The sequence below is a fragment of the Mus caroli genome, chromosome 6 (genome assembly GCF_900094665.2).
Source record: "Mus caroli chromosome 6, CAROLI_EIJ_v1.1, whole genome shotgun sequence".
In the NCBI taxonomy this organism is placed as follows: Eukaryota; Metazoa; Chordata; class Mammalia; order Rodentia; family Muridae; genus Mus; species Mus caroli.
The window spans coordinates 28,278,446-28,301,102 of record NC_034575.1 but is presented as its reverse complement, the minus strand read 5'-3'; the positions used below and the strand labels follow the sequence as shown (position 1 = coordinate 28,301,102).

Sequence of the window (22,657 nt, the reverse complement as noted above, 5' to 3'; positions counted from 1 at the left end):
GTGCTCTGTCTCCCATATATTTACTATGAATGGTACACACACACACAAACACATACACACACACACACACACACACATACACACATATATATATATATATACAGGGATAGACAAAGACAGAGAGACAGAGATGAGAGAATAAATAAATATAAAAGAGCTGTTCAATGGAAGCAAGAAGTACCCTTTTGTTTTTACATAACATCATTAACAAAAAGACATTGTTCATTGTTAATCATTTCTGTCCTGTCTATTAAAACAACTGCTTTGGAAAGAGACTAAAGCATTTCAAATGCAATAAAAAACAATACCAGCTGACACTTATACCAGCACCTCTGACTCAAGCTTAGAGACACATTTTTATGAGGATTGAACCCATGGTTCAATAGAACCTTGCTTTTTCTTTCCTATTTCTGAAATCAATGTTTCTTAATGATATAAAACATCTTCAATATCATGCAGTCACGATACAACCATTTTATTACTTTTTATATTCTATCAAAATGCCAAATGCCATTCACAATACCATTACTCGCAGACCATGAAAACATATTTAAATCCATTACTATTATTACTTTTTAAAATGTCCAAAATGATGCAACTCCATCTTCACAGAAAGACACAATAAAATAAAACAATTTTCCTCTCCATGCTGCAAGTAAGAAATGGATACACTGTTCCCTGCTGTTAATGGGGTGATAGAAGCAATATTGCTCTATGACTAATGCACTTGTTTAATGAATTAACTTTTTCTTGGTAATTACTGTATTAATAGTAACTCATCCGAAATTTTAGAATTTTAACACAGATACATTATTTTCACATCCAGGTTTAGTTTGCTTACCTCCTGGACAAATTTAAATGAATGAAAATCAGCAAGATTACAGGTGGCATAAACCCCAAAGAAACACCATATGGAGGGCCATATGCTCTGGCAGAACATCAGCATGTGACAGAATCCTGGAAGACAACTTCAGAGCAAAGCTCTGTGCTCTAGAACACATTTCAAGCCTCACACTAACATATCCTACAGCTACAACCAGACACATAAGTCAAAATGCATGGCAGCTACTTCTCCCTTTAAAAATAAAGAAAAAAGAAGAAGAAATATGTAAACAATTAATTTTTGAGACAACTAAATTTACCTAACATGATTTCTCTATATTCTAGGCCAGAAAAAAGTGAAGAAAGTTTTCAAGTACACATGACTGATGTACAAGAGCACCACTGATAACAGCTATGGAACTGTAGAGTGGGTAAGAGATATTCACCAAACAGAAAGAGTCATCTATAATAAATGGCAAAGAAATAGTTAAGAACCCTGGTTCTTATAAAGTTATCAGGAAGCAGCATACTGCTGACATCCTGTATAGTCAGAGATCAAGCAGAGAGACAGGATTAGGGAGAGGCAGATAAAGGAATAGATCACAAACATAGTAGGTTGGCACTAACTAGGCCTCTAAAGAATCCATAGGAAAGGCAGTTGGGGAGCAAGGCTCTGACTCTTCGAGAGGAAAGCTGCCATCCACAGACAAAATTTCATCTTCAGCTCCATGTTAAAGGCCTTTCACTGAGGGAATAGGACACACCCAATTGATATAGATTAATTTTTACGGAAGTCAACTGATGTTAAGTCTTAACAACATATATAAAATACCTTTGCAGCAATGTCTCAGCCAGTGCTTTATTGAATCGCAGGAGACTGTGGCCTGACAAGGTTAACACACCTGAAAGCCATACAGGGAATCCTGGGAAATCTGTTCCCATGCCTCCTTTACAGGGTTAGAGTATTATAAAGGGATTGCAGTTGCATCTCAATAAAGACGTTGTTTATGCTTGATTTTTAAGGTTTAATTTTGGGTTGATTTTTGTTATAATTTGCAGAAAACAATAAGAATAGGTAATTAAAGGGGAATTATAAAAAGCCTATACTAATAAGACTAATTCAGTAGGAATAAATAAAACAAAAGGTAATTCTCTCAAGGAAAGTCAAGATGCCATTACAGGTTAGATTTTATATGCTATATAAGATCTCAGAGGAAGAATGGATGATCTCATATTAGAGCTAGAATTAAAATATACTACTTAAATTCCTACAGGCAAATGAATTATTATTGTAAATAATTGTAATAAATGCATAAAAAGCAAGCAAAAGTGTGCCCTAGTGTTTGATAAGCATGATGAAAGAACTGATGATTCAGGAAGCCCCTGCTATGCTATGCATTCTGTTTGGTCAGGACATCCCAGCAGGTCACAAGTAGACAAGTGCTTACTTATTAAATATGAATTACTTAATACAAAACACCTCTTACCTAATAGTATAAGGTTTTTGGATACCTAATAAAACTGGCCTATAACAAATTAACTTTAATTCAAATAAAAACTGAATTAAGACATATTTTATAGAGTTTTGATTCATAAGCAATAAGCCAATTGAGAAACAGAATTTGTTGATTTCATGTTATTGTAAGAAAAAGTAAGCCGGGCGTGGTGGCGCACGCCTTTAATCCCAGCACTCGGGAGGCAGAGATAGGCGGATTTCTGAGTTCAAGGCCAGCCTGGTCTACAAAATGAGTTCCAGGACAGCCAGGGCTATACAGAGAAACCCTGTCTCAAAAAACCAACCAACCAACCAAACAAACAAACAAAAAAAAAAACAAAAAAAAAAAAGAAAAAGTAGAAAGCAAAAATATCTCAAAATTTAAAATATCAAAGAACAAAACGATGTGGAGAAGTGTGTTTTCTGAGAATGGGTCGTATGAAAGTCTGAAAGTCATGCTGGAAGGAAGAAAAGGTTACTCTGCTGTTCTGTAATAAAAACTCATGCCCAATCTATGTGTTCCAGACTTGAATAATGGTTCTGTGAAGTCACCTTGAGCTGTCCTTGGTTAAAATACATGTGTGAGTCAAAATGCAGAGATGATACACTCAGGAGAGTGAAAGCACAGAAGAGATTGGTTGTGGGGCAGATGCACCCGTGGAGAAATGTGCCCTGATGCAAAACATGTGCACTGTCCTCTGCGCTGGTCGACATCAGCAGTACTACAGAAATTTGGAAGCAGCAGCCACACTTCTTTCTGGTTTCACACATACTGTGAAATGGGGAAGACAATAGAAACTGAATCAGGAAGAAAAACCAAAAGCAACACAACACACACACTCACACAAACAGTCTAAAGCTACGGTTAAAAAAACATTAAAAGAAAATAAACTTCTGTGACAAGCAGAATAAACAGCCATGTAAAAACAGAAGGTTGACAACAATGTGAAGTTATGACTGAAGTCAGCTTGTCCAACCCCAGGTATTAACTTCAAAGGGACAATCTGAAACCTGGGAGAATGAAAGAGATGAAGGAAATGCTGAGTCTCAATAATTCCAGTACTTACATGGCAATAGAAACCAATGAAAATAGAGATTTTTTACTGTACATAAGTAACTCAAAAATTATCAAAAAGAATAAATTATAAACATGTTAGAAATATCAGGACCAGGGAATCAAGGAAGTTATGATGATCCAACAAAGTGAATGTTACAAACGCCTCTGAAATAGCATTAGAGAATATTAGTAGGAGAACAAGATGCTAACGATCCAACTCTACTCTGACACAGTAAACCATATTTAGAATACAGAATCCACTGAAGGAAAATCTGAAACAGTCAAGAGTAACAAATGGAATGTCAAGATCACCAGAAGCAGAGAACCATGGGAGATCCTGCACTGCTGCTTAAGGAAACAACTAATTCACTGGCAACACGTGGGCCATTCCCACTGATCAGCAATGAAGCATGGGAGCCTGAGACTAGAAACTGCCTGTGGTTTTCATGCAGGATCAGAATACAAAGGAGATGTGGAAGCAACAATACAGTCAGGAAAGCAATCTGGAAGAATGATGCAGACAAAACTCAAGCAATAACATAAAAAATAAAGTCAAATTCTATGCATTTGAGTTCCTTTAATACTGAAAACAGTTCATGAGTGAAAAAGAAAATATGACCTAGGCAATCTACAATGAACACAGAAAGAAGGACTGAGACTGTTACCACAGCAATATTTCAAGATAGCTGGTACTAGACATTTTAAAATATCAAATCTTGACAGTAAAGTGAGGAGGGGAGAATCTCTCCTGTATGAGAATTTGGAAAACCCAAAACCAAAACCAAACAAGCAAAAACACCCAAAATCCCCAACCTTTTTGTCACCATTGACAAACTTTCAAATACAACAAATATATTTTCCTTTACTTTCACAAATTCAAAATAAAACAGTGTTTGACCTGGTGGCACATGTTGGCAATGCCAGCACTGGGAAGCTGCAGGCGGGTTAGTCAGATGGTCAAGGCCAGACTCAGCTATCTAGCAAGTTCAAGGCCAGCCTCTGTTATAAAAGACTGTCTCTAAACAAAAATGAAAGATCTAGTTGCGTTCTCAATCAAGGAAACTAGGAATTGGAAGAAAAGCAGTCTACACATATAAAGTTTCCCCACAGAATCAATCCAGGATAGCAATACCCTGCTCCTTTAGAAACACAGCCTTAAAAGTTAGTGCTTTAATGCCCTCAATTTAGTTAAACCTCACTTAAAAAAATTAACAAAGTTATTAATGAGGCCCTTAATATCAAAATAAAGGACAAAAAAAATGACCAAGTTGGGATTCTGACATATCTCCTAAACTGCAGATGAAAAAGACATTAGACAGTGTGAAATAACCTAATTTAATTTGTCATAACAGTTGCAAAGTGGGTTCTAATGTCCTTGATTCTAACTGACAGAGAAAAGACAATTTCAAAATAAAGACATGAAAATCTCCGGGACAGGAAGGTAAATCAGCTTCCCACTGGGAACTAAATGAGTGGTGGAAGGTGCTCTAAAGTCGCTTCCTGTTGGGAGTGGACTCCATTTCAATGTAACAACTAAGCAACCACAAGGAAGGCAGATAAGACAATGAAAAGATTATCTTAAGATTTTAAATTGTATTTTAGATCTGAAACAGACATATCAAAGTACAAATATCTGGTAAAATTTACTTTGAACATATATTATGCATTCTACCTGGGTACAATTTTTAAAGTAAGGAGCATGCACAAATGACGAGGAATCTTTGTTTTGTTCAGGAACTAGATGCTGAGTTCTTAACACTCTGATTTTTCTCAAAGCACCATCATTTGGTTTGATAAAAACTAAGCCAAAAAAAAAAAAAAAGACACATACAATACTCATCAAAACGCAGCCCCTGGCCTTTGCTATTTAACTTTGTTCAGAAAGGTATATTTCAAAATTTTCTATGTAATGATATTGCACTGAGAAATAAGATAAACTTAATTTCATTTACAGTCTAACTAAAGACTTAGGGTCCATTTATCATTTTTAAAATGCTAGCCGGCAGATAAGATTAGTTTCTGTCACTCACAGCACTGTCAGGAGGACGCAAGACGATTGCAAAGTCGATTTTTATGGCCATATTTGAACTAATAATAAATGTTCCCATGGAGGCTTCAGTTTGAGGGTCTCAGAATTTGACTGATACAAAGGACAACTGACAACCACATTTCTAGCAGTAGGTTCAATTCATGATCTCACTCCACACTTTTCTAAAGAAGTAGGAGAAGCCACTAAAAGCATTAAGCCTAGACAAAGATGTACAAAAATAAAGCCTACAGGAACAGAGATTATTGTGGGTGGAGAAAAGACAGCATAAGGATAGCCAAGGAATGGTCACTAAATACAAATGTGAGCTTAGTGCCTGAAGGACTGAAAAGAGGGGATCTGTTTAAGAGAGCAACTCAAGCACCAACATTATGAAGGCACCCGGTCGAGCGAGAACAGGATTATGCCTAAGGCATAAGCATGAGACACTGAAGACAGAAAAGTACGCCGCCAAATCTCAGTACTGGAGAACACTGACTGAGAACAGCCTGAGGGGGGTGCACAGAGCTATTTTAACTCACATAGTAATCTAAGACTCGAAGAAAATTTCACATTAAGTGAGTTTGTTTTTTAAGTGGCATTGAGGGGAAATCCTAAACTATGAAGATTTAGTCAGGATTCTCAATTGACATATACAGTAATGTCTGAAGTGTAATGAAAACAATCTCTCATAATATTTCAAAATCAATATAAAAATATTCAATTTTTTACAATCCTATTCAGAAAACAAACTGCAAAGCCAACCATGAGTTCAACTAGAAAACTAAATTTTCATATTTCCCAACCCCCCCTCCTGCCCATCTGTTTTATTATATCATGAATAAAAACAAATCCAGAGTGGTCATTACCTTTCGATGGTCATTACTTTTCTTCTAGTGTAACCACTAGACAGCACTAATACAACGTTCAAGTTTTAATTTTGAATCCATCAAGGGGTTTGTTAAGAACATTTTTTTCCTAAAACTATAAAAGAAAATAAACTGGCCCTGACTATGAAATACAGAATTGAATGTCACCTATTCAATCTGCTTCAAATCGTTTCAACTCATTTGCTAGCACACTTAAATTGGCATTTTCCACAAATATTTTCCTTTTGTTGCTTTTCTTTATTTCTTTCTTTCCCTTCCTTCCTTTATTTCTTGTTTTGGTTTTATTTGGTTGTTATTTCTATGTTTGTTTTTATTTTGTTTTATTAAAACAACTGTAGTATACCACCTATACTGGTCTCAAATTTACAATCTTACTCTCTTAGAATCCTGAGTTTAGCAAGTACTGAGTCAAAAAAAATGATAAGATGCATTTAAATTGCATTTGTATAGAAAAACAAATGATCAATGAGTATTTTCTGTAAATACTCAATATCAAGAGTCACCACACAACTAAGTAAACCTCACTCTAGTTAGAGTGGCTGTCATCAACTGACACCAAATGGTAGCGGCAATGTGGGGTGAGAGGAAACTTCCTCACAGCCTGGAAGAGTATAAACTAGTACACACATTATGGAAATTAGTCTAGAAGCTTCTAAAAAAATGCAAATGTAACTTCCATACTGATCCTGGGCAAAGACTCCATATCCTACTATAGAGACACTGCACACTCATGTAAATCACTGTGAGTCAGAAGGAAATGAATCCTACCAGTCCATTAAATGAAAATGAATGTGAAACATAAACAAAATGGATTTTATCTAGTGGCAAAGAACAACAAAATTTTGAAAATTTCAGTACAATGGATGGAACTGAGCAGATGAAAATGTGCGATGAGAACAGAAAGAGACAGGGAATGAGCAGAAGAACACATGGGTCCTGAAAGAGGAAGAGGGACATCTGAGTGATGAGGAAACTTCAGGGAAGGAGGAAATTGGATAGATGAAGAAGAAGGAGAAGCTACTAAAACACACTATTCAAAGTGTGGACACTTTGCTCCTTCTTAGAATTGGGAACAAAACACCCATGGAAGGAGGTACAGAGACAAAGTTTGGAGCTGAGATGAAAGGATGCACCATCTAGAGACTGCCATATCTGGGGATCCATCCCATAATCAGCCTCCAAACGCTGACACCATTACATACACCAGCAAGATTTTGCTGAAAGGACCCAGATATAGCTGTCTCTTGTGAGACGATGCCAGGGCCTAGCAAACACAGAAGTGGATGCTCACAGTCAGCTATTGGATGAATCACAGGGCTCCCAATGGAGGAGCTAGAGAAAGAACCCAAGGAGCTAAAGGGACCTGCAACCCTATAGGTGGAACAACAATATGAACTAACCAGTACCCCGGAGCTCGTGTCTCTAGCTGCATATGTATCAGAAGATGGCCTAGTCGTCCATCAGTGGAAAGAGAGTCCCATTGGTCTTGCAAACTTTATATGCCTCAGTACAGGGGAACGCCAGGGCCAAGAAGTGGGAGTGGGTGGGTAGGGGAGTGAGGGGTGAGGGTCTGGGGGACTTTTGGGATAGCATTGGAAATGTAAATGAAGAAAATACCTAATTAAAAAAATAAATTAAAAAAGTGTCATAATCATACCCTTCTATGATGACTTTTAAGTTTTAAAAATAAAATACAATGCAAGCATACTGTATATTACAAAGAAAAAATTCATTCATACATTTCAGAAACTTGAATCTATTAAGGAGTAATGACCACCAACAAAAGGCCTTAAGTTTTCCTCCCAGAAGACTTCTGCATATATAACATAAAAATACTCCTCGTTCGAAATTACTCACACAGTGCCTGGGATAACTTGCCTTACACTACTGCCTAGGTCCCATATGCTCTAGTAAGATTCTTCCTTTAAAATTAGCAAGACCCATGCTTAAAAGCAAAAATTTATGTAAGTGCTTCATGATATATACCAATATTTCATAAAGCTTATGGTCAAAATCTTCCAAAGGTGTCAGGAATATCGAACACAATGGGCAGATAACAATGAAAAAGACCAAATGAAAATAAAACTTGTGACAGTTAATCTCAGTTATCAATGTGACTATATCGGAAATGAACTAAGAGGCAAGCTGCCAGGCACAGCTGTAATGGGCTTTCTTGGTCAGGTTATCTGAATGGAGAAGACACGCCCTAGACGTAGGCTGCACCACTCATGCACAGCTGAAGTAAAAGGAAGACCAAGAAAGAAGCTTCAATTTATGAGCTTGCTTTCACTCTCACTGGCAGGTTCACTCCATCTATCCTGCTGCTCCTGCTGCTGCTGCTCCTGCTGCTGCTGCTCCTGCTGCTGCTACTGCTGCTGCTGCTGCTGCTGCGTTCCTTCACCAATAGACTATGATTTCTTCAGGCTAACAACATGAACTGAAATCTACTGGATCTCTAGGAATCTTCCAGGCCTTTAATGACAGGTCAGAACTTCTGAGGCAACCAGACAAGTACAATACACAGCTAATGTGTTCTCCAGCCTCTACAGCGTAAGCTATTGCTGCAGACCACATCATGAAAAGTCTAACCAACAAATCCTCCTTTAAAATATATTTACTTGTTTGGGTCTGTTCCACTCAGGAGCACACAGATTCTCAGGTGCTGGGAGCTACTCTTTGTAGTGCAAAAATTCTCAAGTGGATTAGAAAAAGTAGAGGAAAATTTTTCAATACAAAAAAATAAATAGACTATAGTTAATTTAATTAAAACTAAGAATATTTGATAATAAATAAAAATGAATAAAAACATATCCAAGCTCAAAAACGTTTTCATGTAAATATAAGTATTCAGCAGATGGACAGCCATGTTGCTTAATACTATCTGTCCTAATAAGAAACCTTTCATGGTCTTAGAATTAACAAATATGATTTCTAATAATGTCAGAAAAAGAAAATTGCTAACAATTTCATTTCATTCTGCAATCTATCTCATATCAAAAGATTCCTAATTTCAAAACAAAATATTTTACAGGTATTTTAAAATCAGGATAAATACAAAATCAATAACTCTGTCTAGATAAAATACCTTTATTTTATTATGGAAAACTATTAGCTTTACAAGTGATACAGGTAAATTCTACCAGGTCAAGTTATTGTGTGACATGCAAGCTGATAACTACTGGCAGAAATCTTAAAAATAAACTCAAAACTCTTAAAAATATGCACACATATAATTAAAGAGCTATGCATTAGGAAATAAAGCACTGATTATATTTGTAAAGTTTAAAATGAATTTAAAAAGCAAGTCTAAAATTGGATATAAAAAGAGTCATGCATAGGAAACATATTAATATTCTCTTACTATTGCCCTTGGGTAATGATAACTATGAGGGGGTCAGCTGCGTTATAAGGCGGTGTATGTTTTCTTCTCTTGGATACTTACAAGGGAATGTTCTTAAGAAACTTCCATTATGGGGTTCGTGAACACCTGGAGCAGAAACACTATTTGATGGCTGGAATTTCAAGAAAAGATCCACTGAAAATGTTTACATAGTATGTGGTTTACCACAGATTATATAATGACAAAAAAGTAGCCATTTGGAATAAAATTGGAGTTCCTATAAGCAATTGCATTAGTGAGGCAGGTGCAACATAAATGATACCAAGTAATGGCAACAGTAATGACAAAAAATGCCTAATGTTTACCTGATACTTTCCTTCCAGAGTACTCAAAACTACCAACAGGAAATAGCTAGCCATCCTCCCAGATGTTCAAGGTTGCTAATGCAGATAGTATATACAAAGACACACACAGACACAAACACACACACACAGACACACATGCACACACGCACGCACCCCTGAACAGTCAAAGAATCACAGAACAAGAAGAGATTCCGTGAGATTTGTCTACTCCTAACACATTATCTGGACAACATCTCGGCTGTAAGACATTCCTCCATAGAATCATCTAGGATATAGTGCATCCCATTAGGTAAAATAAAATTAAAAGTTAATATTGTAAGTCTAGTGATCCATAAACATCATGGAGCAATAATCTTCTTTCTAAAGATTAATATGACAGCTAAGTTCATCATAAAACCTGTAGAACACATACACACAAGAGAGAGAGACAGAGAGTCTAAACTATTAAACCATCTAATATCATCTTGGTAGCTTTCACACAAACCACACATCTGCTTTTAGGTGGTTTCACTCTTGCCTGTCCTTTTTGTAACAGGCAATATTTCTTTTTCATGCTTGAGTCTAACAGGAACTAAGCCACACTGTCTTAACTAACAAAAAAGCATTGAGTTCTGGAATTCTGTTAAGTCAGTCTCCTCAAAAAGCTCTGGCTCCTGAATGCATAATTGAGGTGACTTATAACTGATGGACACAGTTGGTTCTGTAAAATGGAAAACTATAGCCTAAGCAGTTCATTGAGGGAAAAATGAGATACAGGAGAGATGACTGTGTCTGTAGAAGACAGAAGAACAAGCAAGCAAACAGCAACAAACTTCTTTCCTTATGAAAGTATTAGAGTGCCAAGGAGGACAAAATAAAAAGACTGACACTATGACCGTTGCCAGGCAACAGGGGACATTACTGTGGTCAGGTATTTTACTTTTATAATCAAGGGATGATAAAATGGGAGGGGCGGATGCATAAACCTAAATAATTCCTTCAACAGAGATAATGGAGGGCAATAGTCTGCCATATCCCATAGGTAAAAGGAAACAGTCAAAAGATGAGAAACATACGACAATGTCTCCAGAATAGAGTATGACAGATTAGCATCACTTTACAGTAAAAAGGACTGAAAACAGGAAATATAAGCAACTAACTAAAAGTAAAAATATGACCTTTTCTTCACAAAGGCATTATGTACCTCTAAACTAATGGTGTGTTACTAAGTGTATGGACTCACTCTTATGTAGCTATATGTTATAAATTCAATCACAAAAGTAAAGAAAAATGGGCTAAATCTAAAGGATTTTAAAGCTAGAGAAAACACTGTTCAGATATTGAAAAGGAAAAGCATTAAGTAGCAAACAGAAATACAGGAAAACAAAACAAAAAGTACCACACTGGTTCACCATTATGGTAAAATAGAGGCTCTTCCATGGAAAACAAAAGCCCATTCTGAAAATGCAAGGCAATTTCAAACACTCAGCATCTAGGGCAGGGGAAAGGTTTCTGCAATTTTCTAGCTCATACACCAAAGTAGAAAAGGAGCTGAGTTTACAGCCAACTTGCAGCTCATTAATTAAGTAAGCGTAGAACAGCTTCCCAATGTCTGAATCCACTCATCTACCAAAACAGAACAGAATACAAAGGGAACTCCCTCTATTTCCAGAAATAACTTAGATATGAAATAAGAAGAAAAGGGCAGCCCCCTAAATGTGGTAAAAGTATTTAATTTCCTGATACTTTATTCAGTGGCACAGCATGTCTCACTGTGAACACCCTGATAGCTGTTCTCTTGCTATCCTTTCTTCAGCATATGACAAAGCGAAGCAAACCAAATGAGAATTCTCTGTGAACTCATTCTCTGTGGGACAGGCCTGGCATCGCTACCACTAACTCCTGTTCCCCAACATGCGTAAGGGGATGTGCAAGTATCCATGTCACACAAGGAGATCAAACCAACAGTGGTACATTAGGATAGAAATTGTCTTTGGTTTTGGCTCTAAAACCCCTTACAGCACATGACTGACAGAACTGTACATGGAAAATAAAGCTGAACTTTATTTACACATGTGCCGTTCACACCAAACCAAACCTATTCCTGCAACAAGGATAAAGATCCTGACAGGCTACTTTAAAACAAACTCGCAAAGAGACAACGACCCAGGTGAAACAGGTACTATAATAAACAACATTTATGATGGGGCGGGGGGGGGGCAATGGAAATGATCATCAACACTTTGTTGAAAAGCAATACTGACAAACTGCTTATCTGAGAAAAATGACCAGGGCATTAAAAGTGAACTTCAAAGTATAGAATCACTAACCTTTAAGGCATGAACATAGAGAATATGAAACAAAGATAAATATCTAAAAAAAAAAACAAAAACAAATAAAAATGCCTTGGAAGCACCAATGCACTTAAAAGGAGAATTGTAATCCATCAAAAATATATCAACAGACATTCTAATACAGACAGGGGAGAGTTTCAGAAACAGCAGGCACACACAAAGAACTATAGGCAACTAAGGAATGAGAAACAGCTTTCCTGAGGGAAGAACACAAAGATTGGTCACCTAATACCAAAGGGTCAGCCCTGAACACATAAGCATACAAGAGACAACAGACAGACTGGGCAGGTTGTATTTAAGTATTTAGGCGCACATGCACGCACACACACACACACACACACACACACACACACACTAGCAATTAATTTTTAAAAAGGCCATGAATTGGACAGACTGTAAAAAAAGTTATGGGGGACTTTTGAGGGTGAAAAATAGAGAAGGGGGAAAGTGATGTAATTATAATCTCAAAAATATAAAAGCGTACCACAGAAAGAAATCAGGGTGGGCAGCTCTCTGAAGATGCTCTGTGCAGTCTTCCCCAACAGTACCATGACTAAAACCAGCCAGAATACCAACAAAACTGAGAGGTTATACTGTTTGGTTTTGCACATCAACATGACAAACTGGAGTCAAAAGTGAGGAAGGAGCCTCAGTTGAGACATGACATCAAGCTTTAAGGCATTTGCTCAACTAGTGGTCAATGGGGCAGGGCTCAGTCCATTGTGGGTGAGGCTATCCCAGGTTGGTGGTCCTGTTTTCTATAAGAAAGGAGACTGAGCAAGCCATGTGAAACAAGCCAGAAGGCAGCATCCCTCCATGGCTTCTGTGTCAGTTACTGTCTCAGGTTCCAGCCCTGCTTAAGTTCATGTCCTGACTTCCTCCTATGATGAACTAGAGGTGTAAGCCAAGTAAACCTTCCTCTCCAACCTGCTCTTTACTCTGCTGTTTCCTGGCAGCAATAGAAACCCTGACTAAGAGGGAGGTGCAGGAGAATTAAAGTCCAGGACTTAGTACCTAACACCCATATTCTTCCCACTACCTGGCTCTGATGGATCACACTTCTATTTCAGAGCAAAGCTTTCTTGACTCAGAACAGAAAGAGGAGGAGGTGGGGACAGATTAGCATATAAGGCAAGAGAAACAGTGTTACCGATGTATTACTCCAAGCCTTACAAGAAGAACAGTGAGAGGAACCAAAAATCTTGGAAGAAAAACAATGTTGATTCATACCTTCTACAAGCACAGAGAAGTATGGTAGAAATATTTGAACATGCACAACTAGATTTGGGAAAAGGAAGTGAGAACATATATGGAGAAGAGGTAAATATGATTCCAAATGGAAAATATATAAAATAAAAACTTAAAAGTCTAGGAGAGTGGGGCTAAAGAGTTATGGCTGGCTGCTCTTCTTCAGAACCCACTTAGAGGCACACAACCATCTGCAACCTACTCCCAAAGATCTGGGATCTGATGTTATCTTCTGGCCAATGGGGTCCCTACATGCACATGCTGCCAAGGCTTACAGACATATGAGCACATCTCCTCCACACACTCAAACATCTCCCTCAAGAAAAAATCTGTAAGAAAAGATATATTCTGGGTGCAGCAGGTAATGGCACTTGCCAAGCCTCACGTTCTGAGATTGATCTTGAAAACCTCCATAATACAAGGAAAAAACTGACTCCCACAGTAGTCCTTTGAAACTAACATCTGTGCATGCAAACAATCATACAGAAGCATTAGTATACATACATAGACATTCATACAAACAGTACATAGATGCATAAAAATTAAATAATAAATGAGTGCAAAAGAATTTTCAAATTATACTCCTATGACATAATGGATATTAATTTTTTAAATCCAATAAATTGGATTCCAGCAAAAGTTGCAGAATCTCAATGCCAAATGATACACTTGTTCTGAATGGAAATCCTACAGTTTCTTCAGAGAAGGAAGCTGTAAATTTTGGTGTCTTACAGTACACCCAAGTTCTCTTATCCTGAGATACGTTAGGAATCACACAGCCAGCTGTGGTCATTCTGATATGACTATAAACATCTATGCTAAGGAATCATTGTAGAAATGTAATTACAATTACCTAAACCATCCACAACTAGGTTCTAAAAAACTGTTTATCAGAGATGAAGGGCTACAAAGACATTTGACTCTGTAGTGACCGATCAATATATAACAGCTGAGTAAAACACACAAAAAGATTGATTCTAAAAATAATATAGAGTTGTTTATGTGCTCCAGGCAAGACAGTACATAATGGGTATAGACCTCTTAAAATTACATTACCTCTTAAAATACAGGCTCTTATGCACTTATTCACATATATCCATATACATGTCACTGAAAAACAAGTGCTACCATTTGGGATTTTGTCATCTCTAAATGAAAAAAAAAAAAAAACCTATCCTGTAATTCCCACATTTTTAAAAAGCATGTCTACAGATATAGGTATTATTAATCAAGTAGTTCTTTGGCCAGACAGTAGAATAAATAAGACCAAAGACAAACATGCTATGTGAATTGATAGAATTAAAATAGAAGAAAAGTCATATTCAAAGTCTATTTATTTTCTTCCTTTGTTTGATTGGGTCTGATTGACTTTGAACATTGCTGTAATACTGCTCCTGTGTGTGTATGTGTATGGGAGTATATATACATGTTAATATAATTCAATACTACTAGGTTAAACTGCAGAGGAAACATTTCTCAGCCCTTGATTAAGGTCTGCATTAAACCATCAGACCCCATCACAAGCCTTGCTGATGAGTAGTTATTTGGACACACACAGAGCTGTGATTTCCATCCACTTTGCTAATCAGCAAGTTCAGATTTGCTGCTAATGTGACAGTGATGAACAGGAATGATGCTAATGTGACATTGATGAGCACGGATGACAGCTCAGGCTGATTAAAATTAGCTTAGGTTCTCTGACCTAGGATAAAATGGAAGGGCTTTGTCAACAAATACAGCCAACACATATCTCCAAAACAAGAGTACAAACACCAAAATCACACGTTTCCTTGAAGACATGAATCTAACCAAATATACATTTCATTGTGACATGATTTAAATGCGTGTAGTCACTAATCAAATCTTGTACAAAATCAAAAATGGAAATAAAAGCATGAATACACAGAACCAAAGCCAATCCACTCATATGTCATGGTAAGATCATATATTTGTATGTGTATGCACAGGAAAACACACATACACAAAGAAATAAATGCAATTGTAGTTTTAATTTAAAAAGCATTTTTGAATTATTTTATTTTAATTATGCATATGTGGGTGGGGGTATATGTGCACGGGAATGCAGTTGCCAATGGAGTTCACAGGACCATGTTATACTCCCTCAAACTGGAGTTGCAAGCAATCATGAACCACCTCTCTTGGGTGCTACAAAACAAACCCTACAAAAACAGTATGCACTATTGATGACTGATTGAACCAGTGTCATTCATGACTGACTGAACTATTGCTCCAGATCCCCAGCCCTTTCCCTCAAAGCAAATCAAAAACAAACAAACAAAAACACCAAACAAACAAACAAAACCCTAAAGCAAGCAAGGTGTCTCAGTAAGGGTACTTGCCTTGCTGCCAAACTTAAGGTCCTTCCTTAGTTTGATCACCTACCTAGCTGGAAGACTGAACTAACTCTTACAGTTGACTGCAGATCTCTACAGGCATACTGTGGAATATATGCACTTACACACATATGCACATACACACTACAGAAAAACAACAACAAATGCAGCCGGGCGTGGTGGCACACAGCCTTTAATCCCAGCACTCTGGAGGCAGAAGCAGGCAGATTTCTGAGTTCGAGGCCAGCCTGGTCTACAAAGTGAGTTCCAGGACAGCCAAGGCTACACAGAGAAACCCTGTCTCGAAAAAACAACAACAACAACAACAACAACAACAACAAAAAAACCCAAAAACTAACAACAACAAAAAACCAAAACAATAAATGCAAACAACTAAACACAGCTCTCAGAACACTGACCCCACCTTCCCTTGCTTTCCTTTAATCACCTCCTCCTCCAGTGCCTCCAAGGCCTGCTCAGCAGCTCAGCAGCTCAGCAGCAGCTGGGCACAAGAATCCCTCAGAAGCTAGGACACATGAGAAAGCGTACTCTTATAGAAAATAATAGCACACTTCTGTTTTCTGCCATCAGGTAATATATCCACCAATGTTTGCAGTAGCAGAGTACGGCTTTAAAATCAGAAAAAAAAAAATTTATGAACACAAACAGAAAGTCCATAGTAAATAGTATAGACAAAGCTAGGCACTACTGTAGCTTTGTAAAAAGCAACAGAAAACCTACAGCAGGAAGTCGATCCTGACATAGAGGTGCGTAGAATTCCATTCTTAAAACATAAAAGTCCATGCAAACACATAATGAACAGACTCTCTGTTGACAGTACTGAAATACATTTTTTTTGTTTATTTTGTTTTTCGAGACAGGGTTTCTCTGTATAGCCCTGGCTGTCCTGGAACTCACTCTGTAGACCAGGCTGGCCTCGAACTCGGAAATCCACCTGCCTCTGCCTCCCAAGTGCTGGGATTAAAGGTGTGTGCCACCACTGCCCAGCTCAGAAATACATTCTTAAAGATAGCCTTCTTAAAACACTGAACTGTGCCAAAAGGGCATTTTTAAAAAGTGGACATTCAGGCTGGAGAGATGGCTCAGCAGTTAAGAGTTCAAATCCCAGCAACCACATGGTAGCTTATAACTGTCTGTAATGAGATCGGATGCCCTCTTCTGGTGTGTCTAAGACAGCAATGGTATACTTATATATAATAAATACACCTTACAGGTTAAAAAAAAAAGTGGACACTCAGAGCTACAATAGCTCAGAACCCAAGATCATGAGAGATTTCAAACACTCACACAGATGGGCCTTTATGTGAATAAAGTAAGTATTCACATATCAAAAATTAGCCTCAGTATTCTAGTACAGCTGAATTCAGATGCTGTGTGTTAGGAATGAAATTGATTGAAATACTCCCCTCTGCACACACTCAAGAGAAACAGATAAAACTTCTATGGCTCTAAGAATCTACAGATAAGCACAACACATTGTACATGCAGTTCTAAGAAGAGGTAACAGGAGATAAAAAGGACAAGATGCACTGCCCCGAGTGTCGGTAATCAGATACTGAAAGTCAATCAACACGTGCAAATCTTCAATTACTCCCACTGGCAATCACTGACAGGCCTGTTTCTGGGTCATGCTCCATCCATGTAATTTTCCTACTGAAATCTCATAAAAGAAACTACATTCAGAGATGATCTCTACCTTTTAACATTAATCGCATTCTTAGCAACCTGCCCTTACTCATGCCTAATATATCTAAATTATCCTTTATTAAATTCCTTCTTGAAGGTAAATTTTCTGAAATTATCTGAATTACCTTATTGCTGTTAAATAAGTCAATTATTGGAGTCTAGAAACAAATTCACATTAAATAAATAATTTTGGGTGCCCTCCCCCATTGTTAAGCTTCAAAGACTTCCAAATATAAGGTCAGATGTGGCCCATTTTTAACATGGTGAGTCACCCCCAATTCCTACTTTCTAGAGGAAGACAGTATTACTATCTTTTTCCTAAACTTCCGTTTTCATTTTGCTTCTCAAGTTTGTTTTCTGCCATGCAGTCACTACCACGGGATCATGTGACAGAAAGCACTCAACACTGAGGACAATTACTCAGCTATAAACCTAAGCAGCGCAACTCTGGGCACACTCTGTCCCAGCCCAGCACAGAGGGAAAGCCCCGGGCAGGAAGGCATTCCTGAGAGATTCCACTGAAGTAAGTGACCCTAGACCACGCCAGTCTCTGCTTACCCCTTTATTATTTTTACAAACTACTAAATTACGGAGGGTCACAGAGTGATACAGAAAGGAGAAGTTTCCAAAGATACTGGGTGCCCCCAAACTAGAAATAACTCACAATGTACTCTGATCCTAAGTGATTCAATAGCAACTTGCTTCTTTATAGAAGACACCATATTTCTAAGTCAGGCAGACCAGAAAGGGGCAGAAGGACTGAATCTCAACCACAACTAAAAAGGACTGCTCTCCGTAAGGACTACCAGACAGCTTTTAACATGTTTTTTAAAAGGCCTTTTTTCTTATAAACTTAGAGCTCCAAGTTTGTTATATTTGCTCTCAACCCTGATATTTCTCTAAATAAATGAATGATGCTGTCACATCTCCCAACAATTAGATATTTTTAAATTTCATTATAATATCCCAGTGTCTCCTTGTTCTATGTAACCTATTAGTCAGTATTCAAAAATAAACAATAAATTCTGTTACTACAACTATAGTTAAGAACTGAGTATATTATTTTATAGATATAAAGCATAAACATGAAATGTTCATTATGTAAAAATTAAATGTAAATGCATGATTATGTTCATTCTGAATGTTTAGATTCCAAAAACAATGGAGATAAATGGTTCAAGAAATACCTTATAAGTATATTTTTAATCAATTAAATAAGTTAAGAAATCATCTCACAAAAATTAACATCAGTGGCACACAACCGTAAACAGGGCATCAGAACCACCCCCTCTTCAGGTTTGCAAACCATATTGACAGTGTACAGAGAAGGCCAAAGGAAGAAGCGAGTGACGCGGCGCACTGGACCCTGGGCACCGCATGTCCACTGCATCTTGAACTTCACAGCAGCTGTAATTACCTGCACTAGATCCTGTCATGGAAATGGCAGAAGCTTACAAGGCTAAGACTCTTCCCTGAGTGTAGGTCTCCCTTCTCCCCTAGCAGGAAGGGAGCAGACTAGAGGAACAGGGTTTCAGATGGCCAGTGAATCTGAACATTAATAATGACACATTGGGACCAGCTTCAGAGAGACAGATCAGCTTTACTTGGGGTGAATCTGGGTTATACAGCTTTGGGATTTGGGGTAGGAATATCCAGGATGGGCAAAGGCTGAAGGCCAAGGCACTGGGATGCTTCATCAGCCTGGGGAGAAACACAGGGATCTCCAGTGCTTGCTGTTTGGGTTCTTATCAAGAGAAAGGATGCTGAACCTATACTCTAACCAAGGTTAGTTGACATTCCAAAGGTAGTGTTGTGTGGGGAGTTTTGAACTCCCTAGACAAGGTCAGAGAAGAAGCCAAAGGGAGTCCACCAGTTTAGGCTGAACTCAGAAGGTTATACAGACAGTGGTAGACTTTATCCTTAATTAGCAGGGCAACACCTGAGTATATAAATACAGCTAATGGTTGCTGGGGGAGGAAGAAATACTGTCTTCATTGATACAGTCACTAGTAAGGTACCAGGCTCCTATAAACAGCCTCTCATCCATATTCCTCTAATTAAACTCACTGGACAATCCAAAGAAAACAGAAGGAAAGGAGGAAACTATTCTATAAAGGACTGGTTGATAAGGAAAGGTAATCAGTGCAAATGGAACAAACACAGGCAATTGGGGAGAGAAATAAATATGAAATGTATTATATTCACATATGAAATTTGCCATGAGGCCCATTATATATAACTAACTGCTAGTTAAAATTTTAAAAGATACCACCAACAATATTTTACAAGGAATTATTAATGGTGTACATTTTTTAAAAGATTTATTTATTTATTATACATAAGTACACTGTAGCTGTGTTCAGACACTCCAGAAGAGGATGCCAGATCTTGTTATGGACGGTTGTGAGCCACCATGTGGTTGCAGGGATTTGAACTCAGGACCTTTGGAAGGTCAGTGCACTTAACTGCTGAGCCATCTCTCCAGTCCTAATGGTGGACATTATATTGCTATTTTAATTAAAAATATTTCCTCTCTTGAAACCTATAGTTTGTCTTTGGTAAAGAAACACACATACACACACACACACACACACACACACACACACACTTACACACACATATACACACACTTACACACACATATACACACACATACATATACACTCAGAAATATCTGTATGTATATGGACTACAAGAGGAGTTTATCGCTCCATTCATATATTCAGTGATGCTGTCACATACTATTTCTGTGTCTTGCTATCATGTCAGAAATGTCAAATGCCTTAAAATGCTTTAATAGTAAAAAAAAAAAAGGGGGGGGTGACCTTTCAGCCACACTCGGGGTCATGCAGATAACACTCCTTATCCAGAAAAGGTAACCAGAAAGATAATCTTTCTGGGCTTCAACTTTTCCTATGTGTTCCTCAGAACTAACAGTGTCTTCCATTTGTGCCTAATGAAAGATTCAGAAATCACAGAACTTTCTTGAATCAATAAACACTACAGAAAGTGCATTTTTTTTTAAAGTTTGGTGACAGTAAAGGAAATATCCCCAGCTATTGAATTGATTTCATTCTCTTTTTATAAACTGTTAGGACACGCCATCTCAGCTCTTAGAGCTCGTTCCTTATAAGCACGAAGCTGGGGCCTAGAGCCTGTGCATTAGAGTCAGATATCATCTCTAGCACAGCGGAGCTTGTGAGCCTCATAGCACTGAGGAAACTCTTCTGAACCCAACTGTCCTCATCTATTCCAACACTTCCAGAGGGATTCCATAAACAATGTGCATCCTCATCTATTCCAACACTTCCAGTGGGATTCCATAAACAATGTGCATCCTCATCTATTCTAACGCTTCCAGAGGGATTCCATAAACAATGTGCATAGGAGTCCAGGACAGATTGCATTTCCAACATCCATGAAAGCAGAGACTGGTACTTTCCTGTGCCCAACTAATTCCATAGGAAGCTCCACGTGGAATTTCCTGGACCTTCTTGTATAGCTCCTGTGTAAAACTGACAAAGCCTTCAAACACAGACATGATAGCCTAAATGGGAGTCTGAATCTCCAAAGAGGTAACACGGTTAGTATGACCTCTCTTTTTTAAAAATTCAGAATAATTAAACCATATAAACAGACAGTGATGCCACATCAAAATGAGCAGAGACATCTGCATTCACATAATCCACTAAGAGGCTGGATATATACTAGGCCATGCTGCTGCTGCTGAAAAGACAAAGCTTGAATCATGACCTACAATCTACTAACTGCATTTTGGATCTTTCGGATGCGTTGTGATCCGGCTGTAAGATAAGATTATAATTTAGCACGACCATCAAATGGAGGAATATGACTAATCCCCAGACATGACAATTTAAGTGCAAGCATGAGGAGCCACTTTCAGCAACAGCCCTCTTTGCAGCAGCATCTCAGAGACAGGGATTTACTCTAAAAACTCTGCTCGAGACTCTTCAAGCTACACAAACAAATGACAAGTTCTAATTACACTGGGGTTTTATTTATTTTTTAAATAAAAGGCACAGATAAGCCATAAACATAACAAAAAGCCAGAGGAGAAGGCAAGGAGGGTAAAAAGGGAACAGCTGGTATACACCATGCCCATCATTCAAAGAGGCAATGGGGCCCACAGCGTTTCTCAGTAAGTGCAGGCGAACACTAGGTGGTAAGAAATTGGATACTTCAGATCTGGGGAAGCAAGCCATGCTCAATACTCTTCAGGATGCAGGGGAGGCCTGGATAAGACCTCCTGTCTTAATGAGCCACACTCCATTCTCAGCTGTTCACAATGACAGAGTTCACTGCAGCAAAAAATATACAGACAAAAATCTCTGCAGACCTCAGAGTCAGAGGTGCAGGGCAAATGCTAACTCATACATCTGCTGAGGCTTGCATATCTGAAAAAAAATGGAATTTAAATACACACTTGTGCACACGGGATCTTTTTCTTCCATGTTTCATTCATGTTTTTCTCTATTCTTTTGTTCAGAAAAACACACTGACTCTGCCGGTTTTAGTTTGAAAATATTTTGTATCAAGTTTCAGGTTAGGGACTACTAATCTGACTCAGTAGGCGCCAACAGGCCTCGGACTCTCAGTGCTGCTGCTTTGAGGCTGCCTGACTACAAATATTAAATGGTCACCTACCTTTGAGTAAGGCTCAACACTTTGTCAACCCAATGCCACACCTACCTAGTCTGATGATATGGCTTATCTCAAAGTACAAATCTTACATCTTAAGTAAACTCCTAGCTGATATCAACTTGGAAGGAGAGAATCAATATTTAGAAATGCACTTAATATTCCAATGTACATTTTTACCCTTTCGGGACTTGTGTCAGATGTTTTTTTTTATTTCATCTTTTATTAGATATTTTCTTCATTTACATTTCAAATGCTATCCTGAAAGTCCCCTCTACCCTCCCCCCACCCTGCTCCCCCACCCACCCACTCCTACTTCTTGGCCCTGGCGTTCCCCTGTACTGGGACATATAAAGTTTGC

General features: G+C 38.0%; 1 protein-coding gene across 2 annotated transcripts in view; it reads right to left on the bottom strand.

Annotated features, from left to right (window-relative positions):
- Positions 1–22,657, bottom strand: part of Exoc4 (exocyst complex component 4) — a 702,198-nt gene that overhangs the window by 454,059 nt on the left and 225,482 nt on the right. The gene's annotated exons all lie outside the window — the stretch shown is intronic.